Genomic DNA, 15,388 nt, shown 5'->3' on the forward strand with positions numbered 1-15,388 from the left:
AATTTAGATACACAAACAATGACAATTTCTGGCTCTGAAAACTAAGTTCAGTCCAGTGCCTGCAAACAAAAACTAAGCAGAAGGACTAAAATAAACAAAATATTATCAGCCCTGCCTTCTCTTCTTCCCTTAGGCGTGGCTTTAATGTGAGCTTCCAGTCATGAGGAAACTCCCTGTGTTTGCTCTAGGCAGATGTTTATGTATGTTTTGATTCTTTAAAAGCTAGGGATAAGGAGCTGTAAGAAAAAGGAAGAGGGTGCTCATTTAAGAAGTTGTAATTAAATGTGTGTTTTGAGGGATGTATTTTCTACAGGTACATTTATCTTTATAGACATAGGAGTTATTTTAGGTATTTCTAGTTGATACAGATAGCGGATCAAATTAGGCCTCAGGAGACTTCAGTTCAAGTACTGACTCTGCCAATATAAATGTAAATGTGGGTAAATCCCTTGCTGCCCATGATCCTCTTCTTCTTTGCTTTTTTGCCTATTTTACCGAGTTATTAAGGGAATCAACTGAGGGGCTAAATGCCAGGGCTTTTTGAAAGTTGCAAAATGTCATTTAGTAAGTGCTTGAATTCAACTGGGTATATTCAGTACTTAATTGAAAAAATCAATATTGCTGCCTGATCTTCTACTAAAGAAATCATATACAATCTTACATATCTATTTTTGGTAATTATTTAATCAAATTCCATCTCAAATATATTTTGAACCAGCATAGTTAACTTACATAGTGGCACTATTCCAAGATTGTTTTCTAATATATATAATAGAAGCTAATTAAAGCACTCACATCTCCATTTGTTAAAAATACAAACACATCTCCAAAGCAGGTAATTATTAAACAAAGCAAGTAGTATCTGTAATATCCTTTTAATGAAAAGTCTACTTTTAAATATTGGCTTCTCTTAAAGCAATAGATAGATTTTGCAAGTGAATCCAATCCACAGACTTGCTAAGCTAAACCCAGATTATGTTTATGAAAGGTATTGTGTTAGGCGCTGCAGAGTGACAAGATACAAGAAAACTGCCTCTGCCTTCAATGAGCTTAAGAGGACAGGATACAGGGGAAGCTAAATACAGTTGAATTAATTTATGTGAACAACTGTACATGTTACATTATTATTATATCTATATATCTATATATAATATATATAATATATAACGTGTATTATATATAATATATATAATATATAACGTGTATTATATATAAAGAAGATAAGTAATCCTTTAGTCCTAAGATATAGCTACATCAATTTTAAAGATGAACAATTATTGAAATCAAAGTTTATCTAATTAGCTCAAATAACATTTATATTATCAGAGCATGTTTATCTAATGTGTAATATAAGATACAGATAATCTCTAAATAGCAATGACACTAAATATTCCTAAAAATCTAAAAGTATGACTAACTATGGGATATGATGCTGTACAGAAATGGGTTTTTCATGGGGTTGGAACACTGAAGCACAGGCGTAGTGCTGAGGAATGCTTAGACACTGACTCTCTCGCTCTTCTCCCCAAGATAAGGATGTGGTCTTCCGATATAAAACTTGGTTCAGAAACAAGGAGAACTCAATTATTGCAAGCATTTTCTTAAACTGAGTCATTAAATATAGAGAGTGTTTATATAAATGTTTCTCTGGCTAGGAATGTAAACACTAAATATAAAGTATCTGAGACAGAGTGAAAAAACCAAGCTTCTCAGATCTGTCTGACCCACAAATGGGCCAAAAATTGGAGTTACCAGAACAAGAATTTATAATACTTATGATTAATATGAAAAATAAATAGTGAAATGATGAATAAAAAGAAGAATTTCACTAGAAAGTTGGAAACTGTGAAAAAATTACATGTATTTTTAGAACTCTAAACATTGAAAAAATATTTGAAATTCGGAATTCAAATGGATAAGTTTACAGCAGATGACACACAGCATAATTAGTGAATCATGGGCTGGATCAGTGAGCTGGCACCTAGATAAATAGAAAGTATCTACTTCTGAAGCACGAAGAGAAAAAAGAATGGAAACAATGGCAAGAACAAGATACATATGAAACTTTTCACATATATATGATTGGAGTTCCAAAAAGGAGAGAAAGAATAGAGGAGAAGCAATATTCAAAGAGATAATGCATAAGATTATCTATGTATTGATGTAAGAACAAGGAGCAAGATAAACAAAGAAAACTGTAGCTAACCACATCATAGTCAAACTGTTGAAAACCAAAGATGAAAAGAAAAATCAAAAAACAGCCAGAAGAAAAAAAGAAATTAGCTTCAAAGAAGCAACAATAAGTTTCACAGTTGATTTATCAACATATAGATGTAAGAAGAAAATACTATCAACTTTAAGTGCTTAAAGAAAATAATTGCCAACCTAGAATTATATCTTGCAATCATATCCTTCAAATATGAAAGTAGAATAAAGATGTTTTCGGGAAAACTAAAGGATGTACTTCAGGCAGAAGGCAAATAATCTCAGCTTAGGCAACAAAGCAAGACCTTGTCTCTAAAAAAAAAAAAAAAAAAAAAAAAAAAGTGGGCACAGTAGCACACCCCAGTAGTCCCAGCTACTCAGGAAGCTGAGGTGGGAGGATTGCTTGAGCCCAGGAGGTTGAGACTGCAGTGAGCCATGATTGTGCCACTCCATTCCAGCCTGTGTGACAAAGTGTGAGACATCTGCCTCAAAAAAAAAGAAGAAAAAAAAAAAAAAGAGAGAAAGAGAGAGAGAAAGAGAGAAAGAAAAGAGAATCTCAGACAGAAAAATATGGAAATGAAGGAAGGAATAAAAAACACTGGTGAGGGTAAACATGGATATTTGCAAGTTACTATTGATTATAAAAGGCAGTAATTATAACGTACTTTGTAGTATAAAATATATGTAGAACTAAGATATGTGGCAAGAAGAACAAAATCAGGAGGAATAAATCATTTAAAAGGTCTAAGGGTCTAATAGTATCAGAGGAGTGGCAAAAATAATTTGTATAATTCTGTAATAAATCAAGGACATATATTGCAATCTCTAGGATAGCCACTATTAGAATTAAAGAAGTAAAACTTGCAAGTTTTTAGAATGAAATCATTGAATAATATAAAAAAGTAGAGGAAAGAGGGCAAAAAAAGAGCATGAAATGACAACAAAAGGAATATGAAAGAGCTCAATAGAAAAGGAAAAATAAGATGGTAGCTATAAACCCAGTGATGTCAGTGATTACACTGAATGTAAATAAGCTAAATTTGAAGTAAAATACTGTCAGATTAGATAAAAAATAAATCCAAATCTTCAAATCTAATAAAAAGAAATGCTTAATGTGAAAGGAAAGCCAAACATACCATGCAAACACAAACCTGCCCCTGCTCCTAAAGCTGTCTAGCTATACTAATATCAGACAATGTGAACTTTAAGGCAAGAAACATTATTAGAGATAAAGTGAGACAGCTCATAATTATAAATAAATAAGTCCAATAGGAAATGAGTACAATCCTAAATCTTTGTGCACCTAATAATACAGCTTCAAAATAAATTAAACAAAAATGGACAGAACAATGAGAAAAAATGTACAAATCAGCAATCACAGTGGGAGGCACTAGTGCATCTCTTTCAAACATGTAGCAGAAAAAGTGAAAAATAAAAAATTCATAAGGATATAGAAGATATAAACAGTATAGTTAACATATCTAATCTAATGCCATGTATGCAAAATTGCACCTAATGACCACTTCATATTCACTTCAAGTATACAAAGAACATTTATTAGAATCAACATGTCAGAACATGAAAAAAGTCTCAACAATTTCAAAATATTGAAATCTTTCAGAACGTCTTCTCTGACCATAATGGAAGTTAAGCTAAAGATCAGTAACAACAATAGGAAAAACCCAAGTGCTCAGAATTAAGCAATATACTCTAAATAATCCATGGGATAAAGAAAAAAAAAAAAAACAGAAATTAGTTTTTAAACTTAAATAATAAAAATTACATTGGAAAAATCATGTGAAAAAACTAAAATTAGTGCTTAGAAGGAAATATATAGTGTTATATTCCATATTAGAAAGGAAAAAGCCTGAAAATCAATGATTTAAGTGTTAATTTCAAGAAAGTAGAGAGAGCAGGAATCAAACTTACAAAAAGAAATGGTAAAGATAAAAGCAAAAACCAAGGAAATAAAAATCAAACATATAAAAAAGACAATAAAGCCAAAGTCAGTTGTTTAAAAACATCAAAATCTAAAGAAGACTGATAAAAAAAAAAATACAGAAAACAAATTTGCAACAACAGCAATGAAAAAGGAGATATCACTATAGATCATACAAGCATCAAAAGGACAATAAAAGGAAACTTAAAATAACTTTATGCTGATAAATTTGACAATTTGGATGAAATAGACAAACTCTTTGAAAACACAATTTACCAAGACTGACAGGAGAAGAGATGAAAATATCAATAATTTAGGATGTATTTTTTTTAAATTAAGCCCATTATTTTAAAAAAGAAAAGCCCGGGCCTAGATAGTTTATCAGTGAATTCTTCCAAACACTTAAGGAAAAATTAACAGCTGTCTTGTATAATTCTTCCAGAACACAGAAACAGAAGGTGAGCTTTCCAGACTTAAAAAAAATTATAATAGCATAAGCTTGATTTTTAAACCCTGACAAGCATTGCGAGAAAGAAAATTGCAAGCCCATCTTTCTCATAAACATTACTTAAAAATTCTTAACAAAATATTAGGTAGAGTGCAAGTTTAGTCCAAGTGTGCAAGTGTGGCTTACCATTCAAAAATCATAAACATAATTCACAGAAAAAGGAGTAAAATCATATGATCATCACAAATGCAGAAAAAGCATTTGATAAATTCAATATCCTTTTGTGATGAAAACATGTAATCAATTGAGAGCAGAACTTCCTTAATCTCATAAAGAATATCTACAAAATACCCACAGCAAACATCATTCTTAATGGTAGCATATTGAAAACCTCCCCTTAAAATTGGAACTGGGTCAAGAATGACCACTGTCATCATTTCAATCCAACATTGTAGAAGGACGTCTAGCCAATGCAAAAGGCCAGAGAAAGAAATAGATGTCATGGAGACTGGTGAGCAAGAAATAAAATTGTCATTTCCAGACAATAAGATCATGCACATTCAAAATTTCTAGAGAATATAAGGACAAATTCTTAGAATTAATAAGAGAATATAGGAAGGGAACTGGATATACAGTCAACATATAAATCTAGTTGTATTTGTCTGTACTGGCAATAAACAAATAGAAAATAAAACATATTTACAATAGCATCAAAAAACTCAAACACTTAGAAATAAATCTAATTACAGATGTGCAAGATCTCCAACTGAAAACTAAAAACTATTATTGAGAAAAATTAAAGGAGAGATGAACAAATGGAAGCATATGCATCATTATAATTGGAAGACTCAATATTGTAAAGATGTTAGTTCTCTCCAAATTAGTATTCATCCATGCAATTTTGGTCAAAGTCTAAGCTATAGGTTCTTCTTTTTCCAGAAATTGACAAGTTTTCCTAAAATTCATATAAAATGTAAAATCTGGAAATCACCAAGGCATTCTTGAAGAATAAATATAGAGGACTTACACTATGATATATCAGAAACTATTATTATAAAGTTATGACAATCAAAACTGTGTGGTACTGGTGCAAGAACAGATAACTGTCCAATGAAACACAACAGGGAATCCAGAAGTAGATCTGCACATATATGATGGCATGGTTTATGATAAAGGTGATCCTGCAATGCAGTAGGGAAAAGGATAATCTTTTAGATAAATTGTGCTGTGTCAATTCAACATTCAAGTGGAAAAAAAGGTATTCTAATGTTTACTTCACATTACACACAAGAGTCAATACCAAATGGGCTGCAGAAATAAATTGAAAGATGAAACAAAACTTCTGGAGTAGAACATCTTCATGACCTTGGAGTCAGCAATGCTTTGTTAAATAGAAAATAAGCAAATGAAAAAGCATTAATCGTAAAAGGGAAAAAAGTGATAACTTGGCTACATTAAAACTAAAAACTTCTGTTCCCCCAAATTGAGTGAAATGGCAACCCACAAGGTGAGAGAAAAATATTAATATATGTTAATTTATATCCAATGCAAACACACACATATATGATTAAAAAACACAAATCTAGAATGTATAAAGAACACTTACAAGTCGACAAGAAAAAGCTGAACAACTCAACAGCATAATGGGCAAAAGTCTCATAAAAGAGGATGTGTAACTAAACATACAGAAAATTGTTTATTAATTCTCAGGGAAATGCAAATTAAAACCATAATAAAATAGCACTTGCTATCCACCAAAATGGCTCAGATGAAAAAGATGGAAAATAATAAGTGTTGGCAAGGATGTGAAGGAATAAGAATTATCATATACCACTTGTGGGATAATACACTGATACAACCACTTTGGAGAAGTGGGAGTTACTACTAAAGTTGAACATGTGCATAACCTGTAACCCAGCAAACAGATTTCAAGGCATACACCCATTAGAAATGTATGCATATGTTCACCAAAAGACATGTATTAGAATGTTCACGGCAAAAGTACTTGTTAGTAGACAAAAATTGGAACAACCATTTGTTGGACGGTTGGAACAATGTTCCAAATATTCCAATGTTGTTCCAACAAAATGGCCCATGAACAACAAAATAGTTAAACCAATTGTAACATAGCCACAGAATTTGGGCTGTATCAATGGCAGTGAGAATGATTTACAACTACATACGAAAGTATGGATGAATCTCTCCAACATAAAGATGAGCAGTAGAAACCAGACACAAAAGAGTATATACTCCATTTATACAAAGTATAAAAATAGGTGAGCTAATCTATGTTGTTAGATGTCAGTAGAATGGTTACCACTGGGAAATGAGTGACTAGAAGGGAACAGAGGGACATTTTTGGAGAGCTAGTAATGTCCTGTTTCTTGATTTGGGTGATGGTTACAAGGGTGTGGTTGCCTTTGCTCTGCTGCTCCACTTCTATGCATGGTACATGACTCTTGCCTCATGATTGTCTTTGCTGGAATTTTTTTTTTTTTCGATCAGAAGGATTGGACAGAACTTAATTTCTGCTTATGTAATTGTTCAGTTCACTTTCAATATACATATTTATATTGATTTTATTAAGGCTCTGCAAAATGCCTGCATCTCATGACATTCTTCTGGGCACTGGCTTTTTCTCCACGTGGCTCCTCAGCTGTCTGATAATGTCTTTCTGATAGGAGTACTCTGTTCTTTGTCCATTTGCCTCTCTTGTGTGTGATCACCATTCTACTATATTTATGATGTGTTGTCTTTGTATTCTCTGTTATTGGGCTGATAAAGGAATAGAGAGAGATTATCTTTAATAGAATGGGCAATTTTCTGATTTGGGCAGAATCATGGGGCCATTGTATTTCCTGTTTATTAAGACTTCAGGCCCAGCACTGTGGCTCACGCCTGTAATCCCAGCACTTTGGGAAGCAGAGGTGGGTGGATCACTTGAGATCAAGGGTTTGAGACCAGCCTGACCAACATGGTGAAACCTTGTCTCTACTAAAAATACAAAAATCAGCTGGGCATGGTGTGTGTGCCTGTAATCCCAGCTACTCAGGAGGCTGAGGTGGGAGAACTACTTGAACCCGGGAAGCAGAGGTTGCAGTGAACCAAGATCACGCCACTGCACTCCAGCCTGGGCAACAGAGCAAGACTCTGTCTCAAAAAAAAAAGACAGAGACTTCACTGATTAACTGCTTCATGCCTTCTGCCTGGGGATGACAGTGTCTTATCCAGCCCATCCAAATATTCAGTCTTATTGGCAAACATATCTCTTTTGTGACAATGGATTTGTCATGCACAGTAGCTTGATACCACTAAACATTCAAGTCATCAAATGAATTACTCTTCTTTATTATTTCACATTCACCAAACATACTTGGCTTCCCAAAGCTTTCTTGCAGCCAGAGAATAAATGCCAGATTTTTAGGTATGGTTTTTGGTGTATGTGTGTATGTATGTATGTGTATATATATATATATATATATATACATTTTTTTTTTTTTGAGACGGAGTCTCACTCTGTTGCCCAGGCTGGAGTTCAGTGGTGTAATCTCGGCTCACTGCAAGCCTTGCCACCCGGGTTCACACCATTCTTCTGGCTCAGCCTCCCAAGTAGCTGGGACTATAGGCACCTGCCACGATGCCCTGCTAATTTTTTGTTTTCAAATTTTTAGTAGAGATGGGTTTCACCTTGTTAGCCAGGATGGTCTCCATCTTTTGACCTCATGATCTGCTCGCCTTGGCCTCCCAAAGCGCTGGGATTACAGGCATGAGCCACCGTGCCTGGCCTTTTGGTTTATATTTTAAGTCCCTCTCCATTTATAAAATTAGCCCCGGGACACCAAAAATACCAAGTTTCTGGACCTGTCAAGCTGGGCTAAGTCAATGTTATAAAGGTGGCCCTGTCTGAAGATCCTATTGCCTATCTTTCACCCAGATACCCCCTAAAACAAACACATTAATGTTCACTGGGGCAATGCATATTCTGTTTCTAAAAATGGAGCCAAGGAGCCAAGGTTCTTAGAGCCTTCCCAGGAAAGGAAATTGAGACAAGAGGAATTTAGACATCCAGGAGTTTTAATAAATATTGAGTGAATGGAAAATTTTACTTTGAGATATACATGGACATTCGTCATGTTAAGCATGTTTTCTATCATCTGGCTGTTTCCATGAAGCAGGAAATGTCTGTGAGCAGATTCATTCTTCAGCAACTTGTTCAGATTTGCACCTGACCTCTTCTATACAACAGCTGCCAAGGAAACCTACATTGATTTCCTACTATGTATTTTTATCACAATGCAAGAGACAAGTAGCTGCATGTCAAAACTGCTCTCTGGAGGAAGTGATTATTATTATTATTTATTTATTTTGCTTTCCCTGTAGTTCAAAACCCCTTTGGGTACTCTCCAGTGTGTTTTGAGATTGTTGACCCTTACTCTCTACTAAAGGTCACTGAGGTTGCTCCCCACAACATGCCACCTTCAAGTCCCCAGGGGTTTTGAGAATCCTAGGCATGCAGATCCGTGAACTCATTCCAGTCTGCAGCAGCTGAGAGAGAGCACCATGGACAGTAAGGCAGAGCTGAGTGAAATGAGGACCTGCTGGACTCTGGTACAGCCAGGCTCGGGGGAGCCACATAATTAGTACAAACATTGTGTTGAGACACCTCTCCAGCTCTGTTTATTTTGCACATAAACCTAGCCATTAGGTTCAACAAACATTTGTTAAACATCTGTGCTGTGTCAGACCACATCCAAGGCATAAGGGCAATAAGGCAGTACTTTTTTACAGCTTTATTGTTCACCAAAGCACTTTTTACATGTTTCATCTCAGTCAACTTTGTGAAATTAAACAGTGCACATATTAGTACTGTGTTTCCATCTTACAAATGGGGAAGCTGAGAATCCAAAAGGTTGAGTCATTTACCTAGGGTAAGACAGTTAATAATAAATGAATGTTCTGGAACAAAATCCAGGAATCTGATTTTTTATTAAATACTCTATTTGGCATTTAATTAGAAGGTGTTTCAGTTCCTTGGTATGTGCAGGAGAGAGACACTACTTTCCTTGCTTATAATTGTTTATTGTGAGTGCCACAGAAAAGATGACCGATAGGGATTCATGTTAGTACTGCTTAATTCTAAGAGATAATTTTCATCTCTGACCATTTAACGGGTTTCCCCAGATTATATTTTTATTTGCATACAATTTACTTTGTTGAATCAGATACTTTTCCAACAAAGTGAGTAAGATCTAAAATTTTGAATTGGAATATTTGGAATTTTTGAATGCCCAAAGTATATATTTTCTGTTGCAAATACTTTGGCTCATGGTTTTATCCAATTTGGAATTGAATTCTATACTACCTTATATCCTATAATTATTTCTAATAATACTACAAATTCCTAGAGGAGAGTAACCATATCATGGCTCTGGGAGTGTGGCCAGGACTAACAATATTTGCTGAATGGAATTTAAATTATGGCTGACCTTGCTACTCCCTAAATGGGAAGCATTATAACTAATTGTTAAGCATCAATCCAGAGCAAGGCAGACTTCTGTGAGAAATCTGCTTCTCCCACTAATCTTGGGCAGGTTATATAAACCAACTAAGCCCCATGGCCCTCATTAGAAAATGGGGATGCTAATGCCCATCTCTAAAGCCCTTTATAAGAATTAAATGAGAAGCCTGGTATATGGTGAGAACATAATAAGTGGTAGGTCTCATTATCAAGACCACTTTCTTGGGTCTTTCGTGAGGTCCTTCTGTCTTCTCCTATATTAATGTGATGTTTCTTTTCACTGTCACAAACTGAAAGATCAGAGTTCCAGAGCAAATTACCCATGGAGCAGCCACCACAGAGGGCCTTGTGTTTGCTGAAAATGATTGAATAAGTATTTGCAATAGTGCTGACTGTATAATGGAGAGAGTTGATTCTTTTCTCAATTTTATTTTGTTTAGTGTTAACGTTGGTTGGTGAATAATGGCTACTTCAAATTAGATATTACTTTGAATAATTAGATTCCCTTTATAAAGCTATGATAAATTAATTACTGCTACAAGAAATCAAACTTTTTAAAGGGCATAAAATAGGACTCTGAATACTTCAGATAGTTCTCTAAACTAGGTTTGTTAAATATTATCCGTATTTATCAGAGAGGCAAAATTAACCCCAGTTTTGAAGGATATAATAACATTTAAGAATTCAATCAGATGATCTCTTCAGGCTAACAATGAGCAAAATAAAAACTAGAGCACCTGCCATTTATGACGAAAATCTCAAGAGATAACTGTAATGCTAGATGCACAGTTTCGACACACTGAGTTTTTTAAAGCAAATTTTCATCTGCTTATTTTATTCCTAAAGCTGAGAATGTTAAAGTATTTAAAAAGAGGTCTGCTTGTTTCTCTCATTATATAATTATGACAAAGAAAAAAGACCATCCTTTTGCAAACTTCTCATCTTCCTCACTTCAATGGGTTTATTATTTGAGCAGAAATTGTAACTTACCAGTGAGATTGTAAACAGCATTCTCTGATTCTTCTTCCTATAACTTCCTTTTTTTTTTCTGTAAGCACATAGTACAGAACTTTAAGAATTAGAAAAAAAATTTTTAATTGTTATTTTTCTTTTTGTTTCTCATTGAAAAACCAAAAGCAATGTGGGCAGGGGGCCATGCCACCTTCACCAAGGCTGGACTAAGAATGTGCCATTAGGGAGGACTCATAGCTATTGGAAGTTGATCACACCCAAGGTTGTTGAACCCTAAACATGGGAATGTGGACAACTGGGTAATAAGAAATATTTAAATGTCTATTATGTGCCTAATTTTAGTCAGACTTGTATGGCTATTGCAGCATTTATGCATGGCTGTAATTCTCAGTCTAAAGAATAGCGCCTGGCACACACAGTGGGTGCTCAGTAAATATCCGCCAAATAAACAATGCAGAGCTAAAGCAGGACAGCAACTATCATGCCTCAAAACAGGGGAGGTCTGAGTCACTTCCTGCCTGAGAAGCCAGAAGAGGGTTTTTCTCTCTGAAAGTACAGTAGTTGATTCCGAAGTAGGAACCAAATTAAGCAGAAACACTGATGCACATGACTTTAAAAACTGTTAAGTTTTCATTGTACCTTTTCTTCTCACAACGGACTCTAGAATAATAGAATGTACAGATAAGGAAAGAGAAGAAATATGTTAAAAGAAACACTGCTATGGCACAGGTACATAATTTTTCAGATGATTATCTATGCATACCATATAATTAATATACATATATTTTTTTTCTTTTACAAAAACTGGAACCATACCATTTTGTAATTTTTTTGCTTTGTCACCAGATAGTCCCTTGCCACATTATTTCAATAAGAATGTATATACCAGATGTATGTACACGAATTCATTTACTCACATCCCTGTTGCACGTTAAGAAAATACTGCAATGAACATGTGATACCCATCACAATAGAATACTTAATAGATTAAAGTGATCTCTCAACTATAAAGAACTTGCCTTAAGTTACTTTTCCTGAAGTAGCAATGGGACTGACCGTCATTCACTGGAGAGAGAAGAGGAGTCTGTGTCTGCCCAGGGCAGTGCTAACTGGCGAGTGAAGAAACAAAACCCAGGGTTCCCGGGACTTGAGCAACAGAGGACACATTGTTATCAGAAAATCAAGTTAATTTTTTGAAGCTGAAAAGAACTTTAGAAATAGGCAATTGTTATATCCTCAACTAACTCTTAAGGTTCCTGGAGAGGTTAAATGGGTTTTTTGTTTTGTGTTTTGAGATAGAGTCTTGCTCTGTCACCCAGACTGGAGTGCAATGGTGTGATCTCGGCTCACTGCAACCTCCGCCTCCCAGGTTCAAGCGATTCTCGTGCCTCAGCCTTCTGTGTAACTGGGATTACAGGCATGTGCTGCCACGACTGGCTAATTTTTGTAACTTTAGTAGAGACGGGGATTCTCCAGTAGAGATGTTGGCCAGGCTGGTCTCCAACTCCTGACCTCAAGTGATTCACTACCCTCGGCCTCCCAAAGTGCTGGGATTACAGGCATGAGCCACCGAGCCCAATCTAAATGTTTTTTGCTAAAGCTAAATTTTAGATGGCCTCTTAAATCTTCTCCCCTTGTAATTTTGGTAGGTTTCTACAACCACACAGAGGTTTAATACTTTTATAATTCAAGACTCCAGATAAATGGAACTTTGGTCCCCACAACCACATTCCAAGTTCAAGTGTGGCTAACCTATGCAGGTCTTTCAACAGCGTGATCCTAACAGATTCTGCAATCCTTAGCTCAAAATCCCCGTCCAAACCTAGAAAACATGCCAAGTGAAAGAAGCCAGACACAAAAAAAACACATATTGAGTGATTCCATTTATATAAAATGTCCAGAATAGGCAAATCCATAGAAACAGAATGTACATTAGTGGTTGCCAGGGGCTGAGAGAAAGGAAAATAGGAGTAACTGCTTAATAGGCATAGGGTTTCTTTTTGGGGTGATGAAAATACACAGTCCCTGACTTATGATGATTCAGTTTGCCTTAGGATGTTTCAACTTTACAATGGTGTGAAAGTGATATACATTCAGTAGAAACCATACTTCAAGTACCCATGCAATCACTCTGTTTTTCACATCCAGTACACTATTCAATAAATTCCATGAGCAATTCAACACTTTTTTTTAATATAAAATAGACTTTGTATTAGACGATTTTGCTCAACTGTAGGCTAATGTAAGTGTTTTGCGCACATTTAAGGTAGGGTAGGCTAAACTACGATGTTCAGTAGATTAGGTGTAATAAATGCATTTTTAACTTATTTATTGAGTTTTTTTTTTTTTTTTTGGGAATGTAATCCCGTTGTAAATTGAGGAGCATCTGTATTCTATAATTAGATAGTGGTGATGGTTGCACAGTATTGTGATTAAACAATCACTGAACTGCACACTTTAAAATGGTGAATTTTATGTCATGTGGATTTTATCTCAAGTGAATTAAAAAACAAAAAACTGTCCAGCCTATGTCAATGAAGATAAGAGACAGAACAACCAGATGGGTGAGTGGAGATTGCTTAAAGAGTAGCCCCATTGTGAGCTCTTCCTGGGGAGGACACACAGTACCTCCTGCAGAATACTCCCATTCTATACCCCCATTTCCAGCCAAGTAGAGGGAGCGTCCAGAGAAACATGCCACAAGCTGACACATGCCTCCTGGAGTTCAGAAAGCACAGGAGCTGGAGTCTGAGTTTTCCCTGAAAATATATCTCCATATAACGAAAGACACAGGATTGGGTGAGAGATCTGGTTCTATAAAAAATCTTAGGCAATTTACAAAAACCAACTGGAGGAGGCCAAGAGAAGAACAGGATGCTGTAGGAGCTGAGTGCGCTTCATAGTTGCTGGGCAAAGGTATGTTTTTCTTGTGGGTTCAAGCTAAGTCACACTGTAAAAATCCTATTAAGAGTGCTGCCCGCCACAGTGAGGAGACGCCACAGGAAGCTCCTGTATGCAGCAATCAGTGATCCCAGTGAGCTCCATCTCCAAAGAACACTCAGCGTGCCTCACGCCAAAAAAAGAGGCAACAAGATATCTGCCAGTGCGTCAATTCCACCTGATTACAGGACGCAGGGTAGAATCAAAGGAGATAAAGAATGTGAAAGCCCTTCTTAGGACATAGAGTGCTATTGAAGTGTTAATTATTAGTAAAAATGACTTAGAATCATCAAACATGTGCTATTAATTTCTTGTCTCATATCTCTAATTCCTTAAATCTTTGATTATAACCTGAGAAATTGTGGAAATCACAGGGCTAGAACTCCTGTGATTTCATCACCTCAAATTACTGCCTCAGGCAGAAGATATTTCCAAACCCAGTTAGACACTCACATGACCACACACCCTTCTCAGTACACTAGATTCAGAATTATGTCAAGTGTCAAGCCACATTCTACTATTCCTTGGAGTCATTACTGAATGGTCAAAACTACCAATGTATTATGTCATGTGGAAGAGGCCAGAGGAATATCTATCGCATCCTATTTTAAACTCCTAAGAAGGCAACTCAACCATCTGTCTTGGCAACCCATTCCAGGTTGGAACCACCCTGGCAGAAACGTCTCTCTTCTGTTCAATCTAAATCCTTCAAATAGAACCTTGAGATAATTGCATCCCATTTCATTTTCAAATAATTTGGAACACAGTTGTTTACCATCTGGGTTATAGCATTATATAATGTCACAGGGCTGTGGTGAGCAATAAATGAAACAATGCATGTAAAACGCATAGCTCAGTGTCTGGCATATAATAATGGCTCAGTACATATTTATTATCACCATCACTACATGTGTTAGTACTCTGTCCGTCACAAGCGACATACTCACAAGGCAAAATAATTTAAGCTAAAAAGGGGGGTGGGGTGGAAAATATAATTAAAAAGGAAGTAAAAGTATGCAGTGGCCTTCAGGTACTACCAGATCCAGGACTCAGATAACATTTACAGGCTTCCTCTTTCTCTTTCTTCCCCTTCATTTTTAAGACAAGCTTTCAAAGAATAAAAGGCAGGACAGCAACCAGCAGATTCAGGTGGTGTAAACCGTTATCTTAACCACTTTGAATAGGTTCCCTGTTCATCAGTTCATTTATCAAAAATTTATTGAATGTGTTAAGCAGGGTTCTAGGAGCTGAGAATACAGCAATACCCAAAACAGATAAAACTGCTATCCTCTTGGAATTTACCTTCTAGTGGAAAGAGGGAATCTGTTAGAAGAAGGAGAAGGGATGCTAGAAAGATAAAAATGTT

This window comes from Rhinopithecus roxellana, chromosome 10 (genome assembly GCF_007565055.1).
Source record: "Rhinopithecus roxellana isolate Shanxi Qingling chromosome 10, ASM756505v1, whole genome shotgun sequence".
In the NCBI taxonomy this organism is placed as follows: domain Eukaryota; kingdom Metazoa; phylum Chordata; class Mammalia; order Primates; family Cercopithecidae; genus Rhinopithecus; species Rhinopithecus roxellana.